This window comes from Ovis canadensis, chromosome 8 (assembly GCF_042477335.2).
Source record: "Ovis canadensis isolate MfBH-ARS-UI-01 breed Bighorn chromosome 8, ARS-UI_OviCan_v2, whole genome shotgun sequence".
NCBI classification, from domain to species: Eukaryota; Metazoa; Chordata; class Mammalia; order Artiodactyla; family Bovidae; genus Ovis; species Ovis canadensis.
In genome coordinates this window covers 62,573,346-62,589,915 of record NC_091252.1, presented here as the reverse complement: position 1 = coordinate 62,589,915, position 16,570 = coordinate 62,573,346, and the positions used below count along the sequence as shown (strand labels likewise).

At 43.0% G+C, this 16,570-nt stretch overlaps 1 non-coding gene across 1 annotated transcript; it reads right to left on the bottom strand.

The window, feature by feature from the left end:
• Positions 1–302: 302 nt before the first annotated feature.
• TRNAV-GAC (transfer RNA valine (anticodon GAC)) lies at positions 303–375 on the bottom strand. The gene has a single exon. It is a non-coding gene; the product is annotated as a tRNA-Val (tRNA).
• Between the last annotated feature and the right edge of the window lie 16,195 nt (positions 376–16,570).

Here is a 16,570-nt window from a genome sequence, read left to right as displayed (position 1 = left end):
GGAGAAAGAAATGGCAACCTACTCCAGTACTCTTGCCTGGAAAATCCCATGGACGGAGGAGCCTGGTAGGCTACAGTCCATGGGGTTGCAAAGAGTCAGACACGACTAAGTGACTTCACTCACTCACTCACTCATCCTTCTTCAAGGTCTTTACTCAAGTATCTTTTTTAAACAATTTTTTTTTCTGATCTCCCTTTTTAAAACTACAACATTCCCTCTTCCTCCAGTATTCTCCATGCTTTTTTCAAAACAAAAATTAAAAAAGATCTTTTGGCCATGCCACATAGCATGTAGGATCTTAATTCCCCAGCCAGGGATTGAACCCTGGCCCCCTGCATTGTCAGCACAGAGTCTTAACCACTGGACCACCAGGGAAGTCCATCTCCATGCCTTTATTCTACATCTTTTTTTTTTAAACTATAGCTATCACTATGTATTTTATTTACTTGTTTTGCTAGTTTTATGCTTCCTGCTCTAGAAGGAAGGTTATGCAAGAACAAGATTTTTTTTGTTCATATTGTTCATCATGTAGCCTCACTATCTGAGCAACATTTGCTTAGTAAATATTTGCTAAGTAAAGTAATTAATGTTTCATAATTTTATATCAATGTCTTATTCTTAAAAAAATCTAAAATTAAAGTCTTGGAATAAAGGCAAAAGACAACTGAAACAATTTACAACTCTACTAGTCTTTTTCCCAAGTGGTGCTATTGGTAAAGAATTTGCCTGTGAGTGCAGGAGACACAAGGGACCTTGGTTCGATCCCTGGGTCGGGAAGATTCCCTGGAGGAGGGCATGGCACCCCACTCCAGTATTCACGGCTGGAGAATCCCATGGACAGAGAAGCCTGGCAGGCTACAGTCCATAGGGTCACAGAGTCAGACATGACTGAAGTGACTTAGCACACGGGCATGCACTAGTCTTCTTTATGCTTGAGATGTGGTTTTAAAATGCTACTGGTAAATATCAGAAGCAGTGACCACTACACATCTATGAGACAATACATTGAGCCAAAAAATACTGGTGTCAAAGACTTGGACTAAGAATGCTTGGACCCAGGACATTACAAATTGTAGTGCAGTGTTATCCTGGACAAAAAGTAAGGAAAGCTGGCAAAAAAAAATTCTATAATTCCAGAAAAACTTTTTTTTTTAAGAAAATAGTGAAAAGTGTAAGTATAATTTTTCAACCAAACTTTTACTCTACATGTTTAAACCCTTTTTGTTTTTTCTTTTACAATGTGTTTAGTGAATTTGGGCTACCAAGGAGACACTGCTGGCCAGAGGAAGTGCAGTTTCCCATCAGAATTTGGCGACCTTGTAGCCCTGGGGTGGCCCCACAACTACTATCCCCTGCTCTCTAACCCAGCACTTGATGGTACTGGGCTTTGATTTATATGAGGAAAACTGAGGGGAAAGACAGTATGTGAGCACAGAGGAGTTTAGGAGAAAATTGTTGAATTGGAGTTTCCACAGTGATCAGATGAGAGGACAGAAAGACATTTTTCATTAACTGTTAATTCTTAGTGACTCTAGCCTAAGAGTTCCTCTGTAATTCCCCAGAACTGACTTAGGAACTCCTCATTTTTCAAATGCTACTCCATGAGTCACTGGGCAGAGAGAAGAGACCTAACAATATGGGCTTTTGAAGAGCAAGTAAAGTTAGAAGGTCTTGCTGAAGGAAAAGGTGACCAGCAGATAAAAAGTTTTGATTTTGTCCTATCTCCCTGCCAGTGGCTCAGACTGTGAAGAATCTGCTGGCAATGTAGGAGAACCGAGTTCAATCCCTGGGTTGGGAAGATCCCCTGGAGAAGGGAATGGCAACCCTCTCCAGTATTCTTGCCTGGAGAATTCCATGGGCAGAGGAGCCAGGCAGGCTTGAATCTATGGGATGGCAAAGGGTCGGACAAGACTGATCAACTAACACTTCCACTTTCACTTGGGCCTGTTTCCAATAGAAATCATGGTTGGCTTGAGGAGTTGGTCACCAAATTGTGATTTTTTTTCCCCAGTGGTCAATATTCAATAGATTACTAAGCGCCACAAGAGGTAACATGGATTCATTATAATCCCCACTATACAAATCACCTTTGCTTAGACATATAAAAGTCATCTCAAACTTAAATTCAAAACTGAACTCCTGATCTTTTCACCAAAACCAATCTTTCCATCTCAGCTGACTGCAACTTCTTCCTCCCAGTTGCTCAGGCCAAAAGTCTTGGAGTCATTTATCTTTGTCCATTTCGATGGTTGTAACAAAACACCACCAACTGGATACATTATAAATAACAGGAATCTGTGGCTTACATTCTGGGAACTGCAAGTCCAAGGTCACAGTGCCAGCATGGTTGGGTAGGGTGCCCTCTCTGGCTCATAGCTGGAGCCTTCTCACGGCATCTTTACCTGGTAGAAGAGGCTAAGGGTCTCCCTGGATCCCCTGTTACAGGGCACTAATCCCATTCATGAGGGCTTCACCTTCATGACCAAAGCACTTCCCTAAGCACTCCTAATACCATTTGCTGTTATTGTTGATATTGGGATTTCACCATTTAAATTTAGGGGGATACATACCATCATCCTTGATTCTTCCCCACCACCTCACTAGCCAGTCTGACAGGAATTCATTAGCTCTACCTTCAGAACACATTTGGAAATTGATCTTTTTCATGACTGTACTGTTCCCACTCTGGTCCTCATCATCTGTCCTCCCATCTGGTCTCTCTGCTTCTACCCCTCTGCCCATGTAATGGCTTCAATTGTGACTCCTTAAAATACGCATTCGAGTTCTGATTCCCTGTACCTGTGAATGTCACCTTATTTGGAATTAAGGCCTTTGCAAAAGTAACTGTGTATATGCTCAGTCACTTCAGTCATGTCCAACTCTTCACGACCGTCTGGACTGTAGCCCACAAGACTCCTCTGTCTGTGGGATTCTCCAGGCAACAATACTGGAATGGCTTGCCATTTCCGCCTCCATAGGATCTTCCCAATCCAGGGATTGAACCAGCTTCCCCTGCATTTCCTGCATTGGCAGGCAGGTTCTTTACCACTAGAGACACCAAAAAAGGTAATTAGCATATAAATTAAGATGAGGTCATGCTGGATTAGTTAAAGTGTTAGTCACTCAGTCGTGTTGGATTCTTTGCAAGTCCATGGACTATAGCCTGCCAGGTTCCTCTGTACATGGGATTCTCTAGGCAAGGATGCTGGAGTGGGTAGCTATTCCCTTCTCCAGGGACTCTTCCCCACCCAGAGATGGAACCTAGACCTCCTGCATTGCAGGCAGGTTTTTTACCATCTGAACCACCAAGGAAGATAGGCCCCAAATCTAACTGCTGACGTCCTTATAAGGAAAGAAGAAAACTCATAGGAACAAAGCAGCACATGGAAGATAAGGCCACATGACAATCAGAGAGAGACTGAAATGATGCAGGTAAAATCAAGGAACACCAAGGACTGGCAGCAGCCACCAGCCATCTCCCTAGGAACGGCCAGAAAGGATTCTGCCCTGGATGCTTTGGAGGATGGTTGCTGTTGGTTTAAGCTACCCAGTTTGCAGAACTTTGTTACAGAAAACTTAGGAAACTGACACACTCTGCAGTCCAGTCTCAGCATGGCAACCAAAGGAGTTCCTTTAAAATATAAGCTGGAATATCCCACTCATCAGCTTCCCTGATGGCTCCAGGGGTAAAGAATCTGTCTGCAATGCAAGAGACACAAGGAATATGCGTTCAATCCCTGGGTGGGGAAGATCCCCTGGAGGAGGAAATGGCAACCCACTTCAGTATTCTTACCTAGAAAATCCCATAGACAGAGGTGCCTGGACTGGCTACAGCCCAAAGGATTTTCAAGAGTCAGATATGCCTGAGCAACTAAGCACCTCCCACTTATTCACTCCAAAGTCTGCAGTGGTTTCCCTTTTCTCCCAGAGAAGAAGCTGCAAGTCTTACAAAAGCCTGGATGTTCTAGAGGACTGACTACCCCAGTGATGGCTGTGACCTCATCACTTGCACCCTCCAGCCATACTGGCCTCCTTGTCTTCCTCCAACAACCCAAGCACATTCCTGATGTAGGGCAGTTGCACTGGCAGTCTCCTTGCCTAGTACATTCCTTTCCCAGATTTATGTATGACTAGTGTCTCACTAGTTTAATTAAATGCCAACTGCTCAGAAAGACCTAATATGGTTACCTAATATTGCAAATCTCCTCTGCCAGTTCCAAGGCTCCTGAATCTCCTTTATCCTGCTCTCCTTTTTCTATTTCTGAATAGCATTTATCACCTTCCAGTATACTGTACAATTTACTTAACCATATGTCTATTTGCTATTGCCCATCTCCTCCTACTAGGAAGCAAAGTTCATGAAGACAGGGGTCTTTATTTATTTTAGCTGATATACACCCCCTCCAAAGTGCCTGGCACATAATAGCTGCTAAGCCAATATATTTAGGATAAATGAATAGGAAAAGGCAACATGACACAGCAGATATGAGGGTTTTCCAACCTCCAATCTCTGCTATCCTTAACCCCATTTTTATTTAGATGATCAAGTATTCAGTGGTCGGATAACAACTTGAAGATTCCAGCTAAAAAGTAATATTGTTTTGAAAAGTAGATAAAAAATTAAAAAACAATATCCTCACTTTCTCAGTTTTAGATAGGTATGCATAAAGTGAGCTTACCAGACGGCACAGTAGTAAAGAATCCACCTGCCAATGCAGGAGATGCAAGAGACATCTATTCAGTCCCTGGGTTGGGAAGATCCCTTAGAGGAGGGCATGGCAATCCACTCTGGTATTTTTGCCTGGAAAATCCCATGGACTGAGAAGCCTGGTGGGCTACAGTCCATAGGGTCACAACGAGTCCCACACGACTGAGCATACACACACACACACAGGCACAGGGTATTAACCTTGGTGTCTTTTTCAACCAAAACTACCACAAAAAATGAAGTTAGAATAAATTTCATAAAAAAGTAAACTCTAGCTACTGCTGCTTCCAAAATATTCCTGTCGAGGAACAAACTGTTTAAAGCAACATTAAATGCTTCAAAGGCTCAAGTAATCTTTCCAAAATATAAGCATCATACTCCTTTCCATCTCAGTAGAATGGGCTCACAGACCCTCTATAATTTCTATAGTTAGAAATTATGAAATAGCTAAGGTGTGCAGATTAAACTTTCTAGGCTTTGGCGTCTATGAAATCATCATAGGCTAAAACACTTAATCCTTTGAGCCTAAATCCAAATTGCAAACTACCCAGGAAAAAAAAATGAGATCATATATCTGCTACTCAGATCATGTTCTTATCTGCCAAGAATGCCTCTGAGATGATATGTGTGTGCATGCTCACACACATACACACACACACAATCACACACTCATTCTAGCAGCAAAATTGCTTTGAAAACATTAATACACATTAATAAAAATGTAAAGACAACAGCTATTTGAATTTCAGATAAACCATAGGCCATTTTTGCTAACCATTTAAATCATGGAGAATGTTCATAACTGAATGAAAACATGATCCAAATTTAAAAATGCAAGTCGTCTACAAAGGAAAGTTAAAATTGAGTTTTAAAGAATGTATCATAAATTATTAGTTATCTTGCCTGGTTGCCGAAGGAGGTGCTCTGGTTAACAGAGAGTTATTATGTGTTCCATATGTGAATTAGCAGTTTAGACTGTCATAAAATACACTTAGTACTCTAAAAAGAACGTACCCTTTCTTTGATGAGTCACTTAAAGGCTTTTCCAATTATTTCTGGGCCTTATAGTCACCGGGGTTAGCAAGAAATAGTTTACTACAATTGTATGCAAGTGCCAGCAAATAGGCTTCTGACATATACCAGTAAGTTTGTTATAGATGAAATTCAGGGTTGTCCAGAGAGATATTTACCCTGTGATATGTGCATGTGTGTCAGACTTCAGCGGTGTCTGACTCTGTGCGACCCTATGGGACTATAGCCTGCTAGGCTCTTCTGTCCATGGGATTCTCCAGGCAAGAATCCTGAAGTGGATGGCCATGCCCTTCTCCAGGGGATCTTCCCAACCCAGGGGTCAAATCCAGGTCTCCCACATTGCAGGCAGATTCTTTACCACCTGAGCCACAAGGGAGGCCTTGTAATATAGTCCTTCCAATTTTTATTAATGGCAAGACTTGGAATACTCAAAGTGCCCATCCAAATACAATGCAGAGCAGCACTGCTCTGATTCTATGTGGCACGTGGGCCCTAGGCCTTGGCTTTACACTTGCAGATGCTACTAGAAAAGGCAGCAACTGGAAACACATTCCTTCACAGCCAAAATGCCTCCTGTCTTCCAGTTCCTCATACATACACTACCATGTGCGAAGTAGCTACTGGGAAGTTGCTGAATAACACAGGGAGCTAGCGTGGTATTCTGTGATGACCTAGAGGGAAGGGATGGAGGTAGGGGAGGGAGGGAGGTCCAAGAGGGAGGGGATGTATATATACATATTGATTCACTTCATTGTATAGCAGAAACTAAAAAACATTGTAAAGCAATTATGAAAAAGTGAAAGTGTTAGTCGCTCAATCAACTCCTACTCTTTGCGACCCCATGGACTGTAGCCTGCCAAGCTCCTCTGTCCATGGAATTCTCTAGGCAAGAATACTGAAGTGAGTCGCCATGCCTTTCTCCAGGGGATCTTTCCGACCCAGGGATCAAATCTGGTCTCCTGCATTGCAAGCAGAGTCTTTACTGTCTGAGTCACCAGGAAGCCCAAATGCTCCCCCTCAAGTAATTGTTGGAGACCCATTTCAGAGGCAAAGGGCTTGACAGATAATGGGTGTTAAAAAATAGAAATTAAATAGGATAGAAACAAATATACAATGTGAATTAACATACTCTTCAAAAGTCAGAATTTGAACAGGCAAACACAACTCTGGGTCCCAGCTATTGAGCATGCTCCTTTCCTTCCCTGGGAGGCCATCTACTGTCACTTCTGTGCTGAAGCTCTCAGAATGACTTCTTTGTTAATGAGCACCTAAGTTAATGATGAGTGGTAAGTGCAGCCAAGTCTATGGTCTAAGCTGTCACAAAATGCACACCTATTCCACTGAGAAGATGGCCTCCCTTATGCCAGGTCAACCTGATAAAACTCCATATCCAATTCTCAAGGCCTTTCTAGATTTGACAAATCCATGTTCCTAGGATACAAAGAACATCCACGAGAGCAGGAGCTTTATTTCACTCACTGCTGTCTATCCCCAGGAACAGTGCCTTGCATGGAGTAAGCACTGGATAAATATTTATTGGATGAGTGAATGGCTAATCTATTCTACTGGAAATGTCTATACAGTGCTAAGAAGTTTGAGCCTATTTAGAAATGAAACTCCTCTTGTATACAGTTAGCTTGCATAAAGCTTAAAGTCAGATTCCATGGCAGCTGTTCTAAATACTTCATGCTAGTTGAACACTACCTTGAATTTTTATTTGTTCTAAAGAAATAGTTCTGATGAAGTCATAGACACCAGGGTTTGCTTGGGGGACTAAAAGAACAAGCAAGTCTTAATGCAAGTGTACCAACTGCAACAGCTGAATTCTGGAATGATAATAAATAGAAGAGGACTTTGGTAGGTTCCCCTCCTGGTGGCCCTCAGATTATATGAAACACTGTCCCTGCTGATCCAGTTTCTTTGCACAAATAGCTTTGCCTTCCCTCTATTTCTTGCCCCAAGGAGGTTCCTCTCCATTCTGTCTATGGTACAAATCTTCATTAGTTCTCATTTGTTGTTGTTGTTCACTCTGTCGTGTCCTACTCTTTGCGACCCCATGGACTGCAGCACGCCAGGCTTCCCTGTCCTTCACCACCTCCCAGAGTTCACTCAGGCTCAAAGGATGAGATGACTGAATGGGATCACCAACTCAACGGACATGAGTTCTCTTTTGAGCTGCAATAATATCACAACTGCTCTCCCTACATCTAATCTCCTCTCCCTCTGGTTCATCTCCTATAAGTCCGCCTTTTAAAAATGCTATGCCCAGTCTGATTTTCTGAGCCACAGAATTATTAGCAAAATAAAAGTTATTGCTTTTTGTCGCTAAGTCTAGGGTAGTTTGCTGACCCAACAATAGATAAATGGAACACCTCCCAGTTAGACTCTGGGCTCCTGGAAGTTGGGAAACATTCAGTCATCACTATATTCCTAGTCTATAGTATGATACCTGGGGGCACACATGAAGGAGGCCCTCACCAAATATTTATTGAGTGCAATTGAAAGGTTGAATGTCTGCTGTCTTATTTTTTAATGTTCCATTTATGGAATTTTTAAAATCTACACATTTGGACCAAAAATAACAGAAGCAATACATCTATGTGTTAGGCTTATTCTATTATTGAGGATTTTTATAAAAATGGCTCTTTGCTTTCCCTTTCTTAGTGGTATGAAATCCCATGGGAGAAGTTGGACCTGGTATTGCAAAGTGAACTGAAATGGCACAAAATACAGGAAAGTATTCAGTAAAAAGGAAAATCAATCCAGTTCAGCTAAGCGCACATCATTTGTTCCCTGTTCCAATCTAAGTGTCCATCCTGTGTTCCTCTGTTCCATTTTACGTAAGGGAAAACATTTCTAAATGCCTGGTGTGCCCATGATTTTCCTCTCCTACCAAATCAAAAGTCAATACCCAAATGCTACTCAATATAACTCTGTAATTGCTCTGGCTCAAGAAGATGTCTGTAACATTGAAAAGCCCTTTTAAAAAGTGTACCTTAAAGACTCAACTAGTGGTGATGTTTCTCCCTGGGAGCACACTAATTTCTTTGTTATCTGGCTTTGTCCGGGAAAGAGATGCTCAGAGCAGCTGAATTTTCTAGATCACCTCCCCCAACTTAGAAAACGTTACTTACAAAACCTACAAGTTCTCCTACCACAAGACACTGGTCACCCCTGCAATACCTTGAGCTGAATAAACAAGGCTTGGCCAACACTGGGCTGCAGAAGTTTCCAAACCTAAATTGCATAAAGGCAGAGGGTTGCGCATGCAAACCCTGAGGGCTCTCTGGAGCAAACCCATCAGTGACTAAGACTCCTCCATGGAAAGTGGCAGGTATGAAGCAAAATCCACATTTAATAACTACCCTCTTGAGTTTTAACACTGTTTATTTACAGAGACTTGGATGGTGGAGAACTGATCCCACTGCCCAAGGCATCAGGCTCCTTTTAACCCTTGGCAGCCTGACAATGGCCAAAGTTTTTAGCCACACTAATCCAGATCCTTTCAAAGGTGCTATCTCTGCATCCCTTGAGATGTATAAAAAAATTTATTCCCTCCTGTTCAGACTTGGTGTTTCTACTTCCAGCTTGCTTCACTCAGTCAAAGTTCATATTGACACTACTGAATGCTCAGTTTTCAACCTGATTTGACTCAATCAACTTATTCACTCACATACTCATCTGTGCAGCGTATACTAAGCTCTCACTCTGTGCCAGGCCCATATTGGACACTGAGCATAGAAAGATGAACAAGACCAGCTCTCTCACTTGAGGAACTCACCAGCTAGTGAGGAATCGCTGGGATCAGCAAACCACAGCCTGGGGGCTACCTCCAAGCTGCTGTCTATTTTTGTATGTAACATTGTATGAAGAAGTGAAGTGAAGTCGCTCAGTCGTGTCTGACTCTTTGCGACCCCATGGACTGTAGCCTACTACACTCCTCCATCCATGGGATTTTCCAGGCAAGAGTATTGGAGTGGGTTTCCATTTCCCTCTCCAGAGGATTTTCCTGACCCAGGGATCGAACCCAGGTCTCCGGCACTATAGGCAGATGCTTTACCCTCTGAGCCACCAGGGAAGTATTATAGACACATTCATTTGCTTATAAATTATCTATGGAAGCTTTCAGGCTAAAACAGCTGATCTAAATTGTTGCATCAAAGATGCTGTGGCCTGAAAAGCAAAATGTATTGACTATCAGGCCCTTTTCAGAAAAAGTCTGCTGAAAAATGTATGGTAATACAGTTCTGGTCCATATTCAACAGTCCCCAGGGAGAGGGAAGTATTCCTGAGTATCCAGGAGTGCCTGCGCAGAGTAGGAAGCATAGAAGATCAGCCAGGAATAACAGCAGAGAGCAACAGGTAAAAGGTGGGTGTGGAGGAGGGACTTCTGAGAGTGGTTAGGTCTTGGGAGTGGGGCAGGGGAGGACAGAGGCATAATGGCAGACGGAGCTAAGAAAGGGCAGGTCTCTGCAGGCCATGAGGAGGCCACGCTGGTTTCTACTCTGTCAGCAATGGAGAGTCTTTATTGGGTTTTAAGCAGAAGAGGCAACAGGAAATAGATTGAAAAGAGATGAACAGAAAAACCCATGAAGACTCCATTGCATTGGTCTAAGCAAGAGATAGTGACTCAGGAAAAGATCAGCAGTGGCATTTGATGGAGAGGAGGATTCAAAGGTCTCAAGGAAAATGGATTAACCAACATTAATGTATCACAGATGTATCACATTCAGTGAACACTCAATGTGGAGTTATAACTGCAGTGATGGAGACAGGCAACCTTGCTGTGTTCTAATCCATCCCTGAAAGGCTCAGGCAAGGACCGTCCTGTACCTGGGGGGCTCAAAGAGGAATTTCTTTGGTCAGCCTTTTTTAATAACTATTGTTCAGCGGCAGCTGGTGAAACGTGTGGAACAGGTGACTTAATTGTTAACTATGGGGACACCTTTACTCACTGTTTTAACACTTGCCTCCTCCACCCCCAGCTTGCTTTTTGATGAGACCTGTCGAGCAGGGAGATGGGCAGCACACAGTGTATTCACATTGACCTCAAGCAAGTCTTGACACATTCACTTTCTTGATCTGTGCCCTTGGGCAATCTCCTTAGCCTTTTGAATCTCAGGATTTTCACCGTAAAATGAAAATAAAGTATTGCTAGAAGAATTAGATAGGACAACACAAGCAGAGTGCTTAGCTCAGGGCTATAGTTAGCCAAAATGAACACCAGAATCCCTTAGATCTCAACCAAATGGCCAAGCCTCAACCCACGCCCACCAAATAGGTGAGATCCCATTTCTATTGGCACCTAACACAATGGAATAATGGAGGAGCTAGGTACACTGTTTCCTGTCTGCTTTCCAAATAGAGTTAAGGCTTCAAGATATCAAAGGCCATGCCTCCAGTGGCCTCCTCCAGGCCAGTACAGTGCCAGGTACATGGCAAAGGGCCTGATATATTTGTTGAGCAAATAAGGGAGTGAGGACAAGAGGAAGTGAGGAGGGGGAGAGGGAAGGAGAGGAGAGAAGGAAAGATACAGAATGTCTCCTTGTTCTCTCACTGCCTCTCAGCATTGCTGCCTCTAAACCTGGTTGTTCAGAAAGGGAGGAGAGTGGGGAGTAAGTGGCTGGCACGGATGACATTCACCTCCTATCCGCAAAGAATCTTTTTGAGAGTCCAAGATGTTCATACACTCTACCCAGCTGGGAGCAGCTTCCTTGGGCTTCACTTAGCAGAAAGCAGTGAATAGCTCAAAGAAAGGCAGACTTCCCCAGACCTGGCAAGGGGGGAACTGATTAACCAGAAGTTCTGGCTGCCAAGAACCAAGGCAAAGCAGGGCAGGATAACACAGCTCAAGGGACGTCATCCAGAAATTCATTAAACTCAAATCCTCTTATAAGCAGTTTAATTTCTTATAAAATTTGGGCTTCTAGAAATCTCAGTGGGAGACCTTGGACTTCAGCAATGGGTTCATAGCAAATATAGATTCTAAGCCAGAAATCTCAAATCTAATAATACTTAAAGCATGAGAACAATTTTTAACCACTTTAATGGAAATCTTTCTAAGATGTATTATGTGTCCCGGCCATGATAAGCAGACTGAACATGTCACACCTTTTCTTGACCAGAGAGCCCAGACTTCTAAACTGTTCTAATCTATGGGTATTCTGACTCTCTCTTGACAACTCCCTCAAGGTACTGCTGCTGCTAAGTCACTTCAGTTGTGTTTGAATCTGTGCAACCCTACAGACGACAGCCCACCAGGCTCCTCTGTCCGCAGGATTCTCTAGGTAAGAATACTGGAGTGGGTTGCCATTTCCTTCTCCAATGCATGCATGCATGCTAAGTCACTTCAGTTGTGTCCGATCTGTGCGACCCTATGGATAGCAGCCCGCCAGGCTCCTCTGTCCACAGGATTCTCTAGGCAAAAATACTGGAGCAAGTACAACAAGCCTCTTAAATTGTTGCTCCTACCTCAAAAAGCACCCAGAAAGTGATACACATTTGAGCTGATACTTCTTCCTTTTCTTCTAACCATGGCTGCCTCTATTTTCCTCTGCTGCTTCTCAAGTGGCCGTGGAGCCTCAGCAATTATTTCCATTTCTTCTGCTACCTGCCTGCCACTCCTCCGTTCCCTGGTTAAAACTAGGAGAAAGCTACAACTTTCCAGAAGAACCAAGACAACTATCATATGTAAAATTTCAGCGTGGTGCTCTAGAGTCAGAGACACTGGTATAAACTCACATTTATGTTTAGAAACAAATGGCTGCCTATGGGAATATCTATAGACTTGCCAAGATGCATGGGTTAGTAGACATTCATATATATCCTTACTTCTCCAGCTGACAAAGCCTGGCAGCAATGGCATGCCAACAGCAACTAGCATACCTAGGACCCCGATCATGGTTTCTAATACTATTCTTCAGCAAAAGGAAACAGGGCTCCTTGGAGAAATGGTTGCTTTTAGGGCCAGAAATATGCAGTATGAGCCTGGAGTATCTCATCATGCCAGAAAGCAAGGAAACACTCAAAGTTTTTAACCCATAAAACAGAGACATATCAAAGGGACAAGGGAGCCAAGTGACAGAGCTACCAGTAGTCAACACTAGCAAAACTTGAGGAACAAAAGAAAGAAGTAGTAGATGCCTGTTGTTGATGTTCAGGCACTAAGTTGTGTCCGACTCTTTGAAACCCCATGAAATGCAGAACGCCAGCCCTCCCTGTCCTTCACTATCTCCCAGAGTTTGCTCAAACTCATGTCCATTGAGTCAGTGATGCCATCCAACCATCTCACCCTCTGCCCCCTTCAACAAATGCATAGTATTAGGTTGCTATAGTTAATAAAGATTATTACTTAATATTAATTAATAAAATCCACCTATAATGCAGGAGACCCTGGTTCGATTCCTAGCTCAAGAAGATCCCCTGGAGAAGGAATAGGCTACCCACTCCAGTATTCTTGGGCTTCCCTGGTGGCTCAAATGATAAAGAATCTGCCTGCAATGCAGGAGACCTGGGTTCGATCCCTGGGTTGGGAAGATCCCCTGGAGGAAGGCATTGCAACTCACTCTAGTATTCTTGCCTGGAGAATCCTCACGGATAGAGGAGCCTGGCTGGCTACAGTCCATGGCTTCACGAAGAGTCAGACATGACGGAGAGACTAAGCACAAGCACAGTAATTAATAATCATTAGTTACGGCTAGTCATCATTAGATGTGAATCAACTAGTCTTTAGATGATTAGTTGTAACTAATAATTATTAATATTAATATTGATTAACTATAACAACCTAATACTATGCATTTGTTGTTGTTTTTAGTTGCTAAGTTTTGTCCAACTCTTTTGTGACCCCATGAACTGTGGCCTGCCAGGCTTCTCTGTCCATGGGATTTCCCAGGCAAGCATATTGGAATAGGTTGCCATTTCCTCCTTCAGGGGATCTTCCCAACCCAGGGTTCCAATCTGTGTCTCCTGCACTACAGGTGGATTCCTCACCCTTGAGCAACTGGGGAAGTCCAATGCTACGTATCAGTTCAGTCCAGTTGCTCAGTCGTGTCTGACTCTTTGAGACCCCATGAATCGCTGCATGCCAGGCCTCCCTGTCCATCACCAACTCCCGGAGTTCACTCAGACTCAAGTGACCCCATCGAGTCAGTGATGCCATCCAGCCATCTCATCCTCTGTCGTCCCCTTCTCCTCCTGCCCCCAATCCCGCCCAGCATCAGAGTCTTTTCCAAGGAGTCAACTCTTCACATGAGGTGGCCAAAGTACTGGAGTTTCAGCTTTAGCATCATTCCTTCCAAAGAAATCCCAGGGCTGATCTCCTTCAGAATGGACTGGTTGGATCTCCTTGCAGTCCAAGGGACTCTCAAGAGTCTTCTCCAACCCCACAGTTCAAAAGCATCAATTCTTCAGTGCTCAGCCTTCTTCACAGTCCAACTCTCACATCCATACATGACCACAGGAAAAACCATAGCCTTGACTAGACGGACGTTAGTTGGCAAAGTAATGTCTGTCTCTGCTTTTGAATATACTATCTAGGTTGGTCTTAACTTTTCTTCCAAGGAGTAAGCATCTTTTAATTTCATGGCTGCAGTCACCATCTGCAGTGATTTTGGAGCCCAAGAAAGTAAAGTTTGACACTGTTTCCACTGTTTCCCCATCTATTTCCCATGAAGTGATGGGACCAGATGCCATGATCTTCGTTTTCTGAATGTTGAGCTTTAGGCCAACTTTTTCACTCTCCTCTTTCACTTTCATCAAGATGCTCTTTAGTTCCTCTTCACTTTCTGCCATAAGGGTGGTGTCATCTGCATATCTGAGGTTACTGATATTTCTCTTTGCAATCTTGATTCCAGCTTGTGTTTCTTCCAGTCCAGCGTTTCTTATGATGTATTCTGCGTAGAAGTTAAATAAGCAGGGTGACCATATACAGCCTTGAGGTACTCCGTTTCCTATTTGGAACCAGTCTGTTGTTCCATGTCCAGTTCTAACTGTTGCTTCCTGACCTGCATACAGATTTCTCAAGAGGCAGGTCAGGTGGTCTGGTATTCCCATCTCTTTCAGGATTTTCCACAGTTTTTTGTGATCTGCACAGTCAAAGGCTTTGGCATAGTCAATAAAGCAGAAATAGATGTTTTTCTGGAACTCTCTTGCTTTTTCCATGATCCAGCGGATGTTGGCAATTTGATCTCTGGTTCCTCTGCCTTTTCGAAAACCAGCTTGAACATCTGGAAGTTCACGTTTCATGTATTGCTGAAGCCTGCCTTCGAGAATTTTGAGCATTACCTTACTAGCATGTGAGATGAGTGCAATTGTGCGGTAGTTTGAGCATTCTTTGGCATTGCCTTTCTTTGGGACTGGAATGAAAACTGACCTTTTCCAGTCCTGTGGCCACTGCTGAGTTTTCCGCTGGCATATTGAGTACAGCACTTTCACAGCATCATCTTTCAGGATTTGAAATAGCTCAACTAGAATTCCATCACCTCCACTAGCTTTGTTCATAGTGATGCTTTCCAAGGCCCACTTGACTTCACATTCCAAGATGTCTGGCTTTAGATTAGTCATCACACCATCATGATTATCTGGGTCGTGAAGATCCACAAGTCCTTAGTGATATAAATAAATGACTGAATGGATTTTTAAAAATTGGGAAAGAAGAGACAAACCAAATAATTCCAAATAATGTATATAGATACACGGCTTTCAAGGAGATGGAGCATAATTCCCCTTTCAAACATGGGCTGCACAAAGTGACTTCCTTCCAAGATGTATAGCACAGAAAGGCAGAGGGAAAGTAACTGGACAGTGGAGAAATCTGACAACATGACCTCAGCCAGGTGATATCAAGATCAACTATGATGCTGATAGTATGTACCCTTGATATGATGTGATAAGGATGGCACATCCCCTCTAAGGGTCTCCTCCCCAACACTCACAACCACAGTGCAACCATGAGAATCACATCAGGCAAACCCTAATTGAGGAATAGTGTTCAAAACATCTCACCTGTATTCCTTGAAACTGTTGAGGTCATCAAAAATCAGGAAAGTCCAAGAAGTCACCAGAGCCAAAAGGAGCCTAAGAAGATATGATAACTAAATGACTAAATGCAATGTGGGATGTATCAAATCCTGGAACAGAAAAGGAATATGAAGGGAAAAGCAAGGAAATTTACACAAGCTGTACATTTTAGTTAATTGTATTAATAATGTATTAATGTTGGTTCACTCATTAAAACATATGTACTCATCTTATTCAGATAATATGTGAATAAAAGGGATAACTGGGCATGGGGTGTAATGGGAACTCTCTATATTATCTGGGCAATTTTTCTATAAATCTAAAACTGTTCTAAAATGAATAGTTTTTTTAAAGAAAACTTAAGTCACCAGTCTCCAGACTTGGGAAGGGAGGGTGGAGGGCCCCTCTTTCTACAGACCCTGCTGTCCTGGGCATGTGGGCTTTGACACATCCAGGTACTCATCCTGCCCCCAAGGTGCTGGCTCCTGAGAGCGGATCAGAGCAACCCTCATTCACTTAGAACATGATTCAGGGCTTGCAGGCTTTCAAAAGCCTGTGCCAACAATTAACACCCATATGCACTCTTGTCATATGCACTATTCTGCAAGATAACAAGATTCAGATTGATCAAGAAAGAAACCTCTACCCAGGAAATGATAAAAACTCATGTGACATTAGGAAGCCAATTGGTTGGAATTCGTTAGGGAAAAACCGTTCCCTGTAGTTCTTATTTACAAGCTTCTCAAACTGGCTCCTAAACTAGCTTCCAGCTAAGAAAATGCGTTAAAAACATCCATAAAACAGCACTAA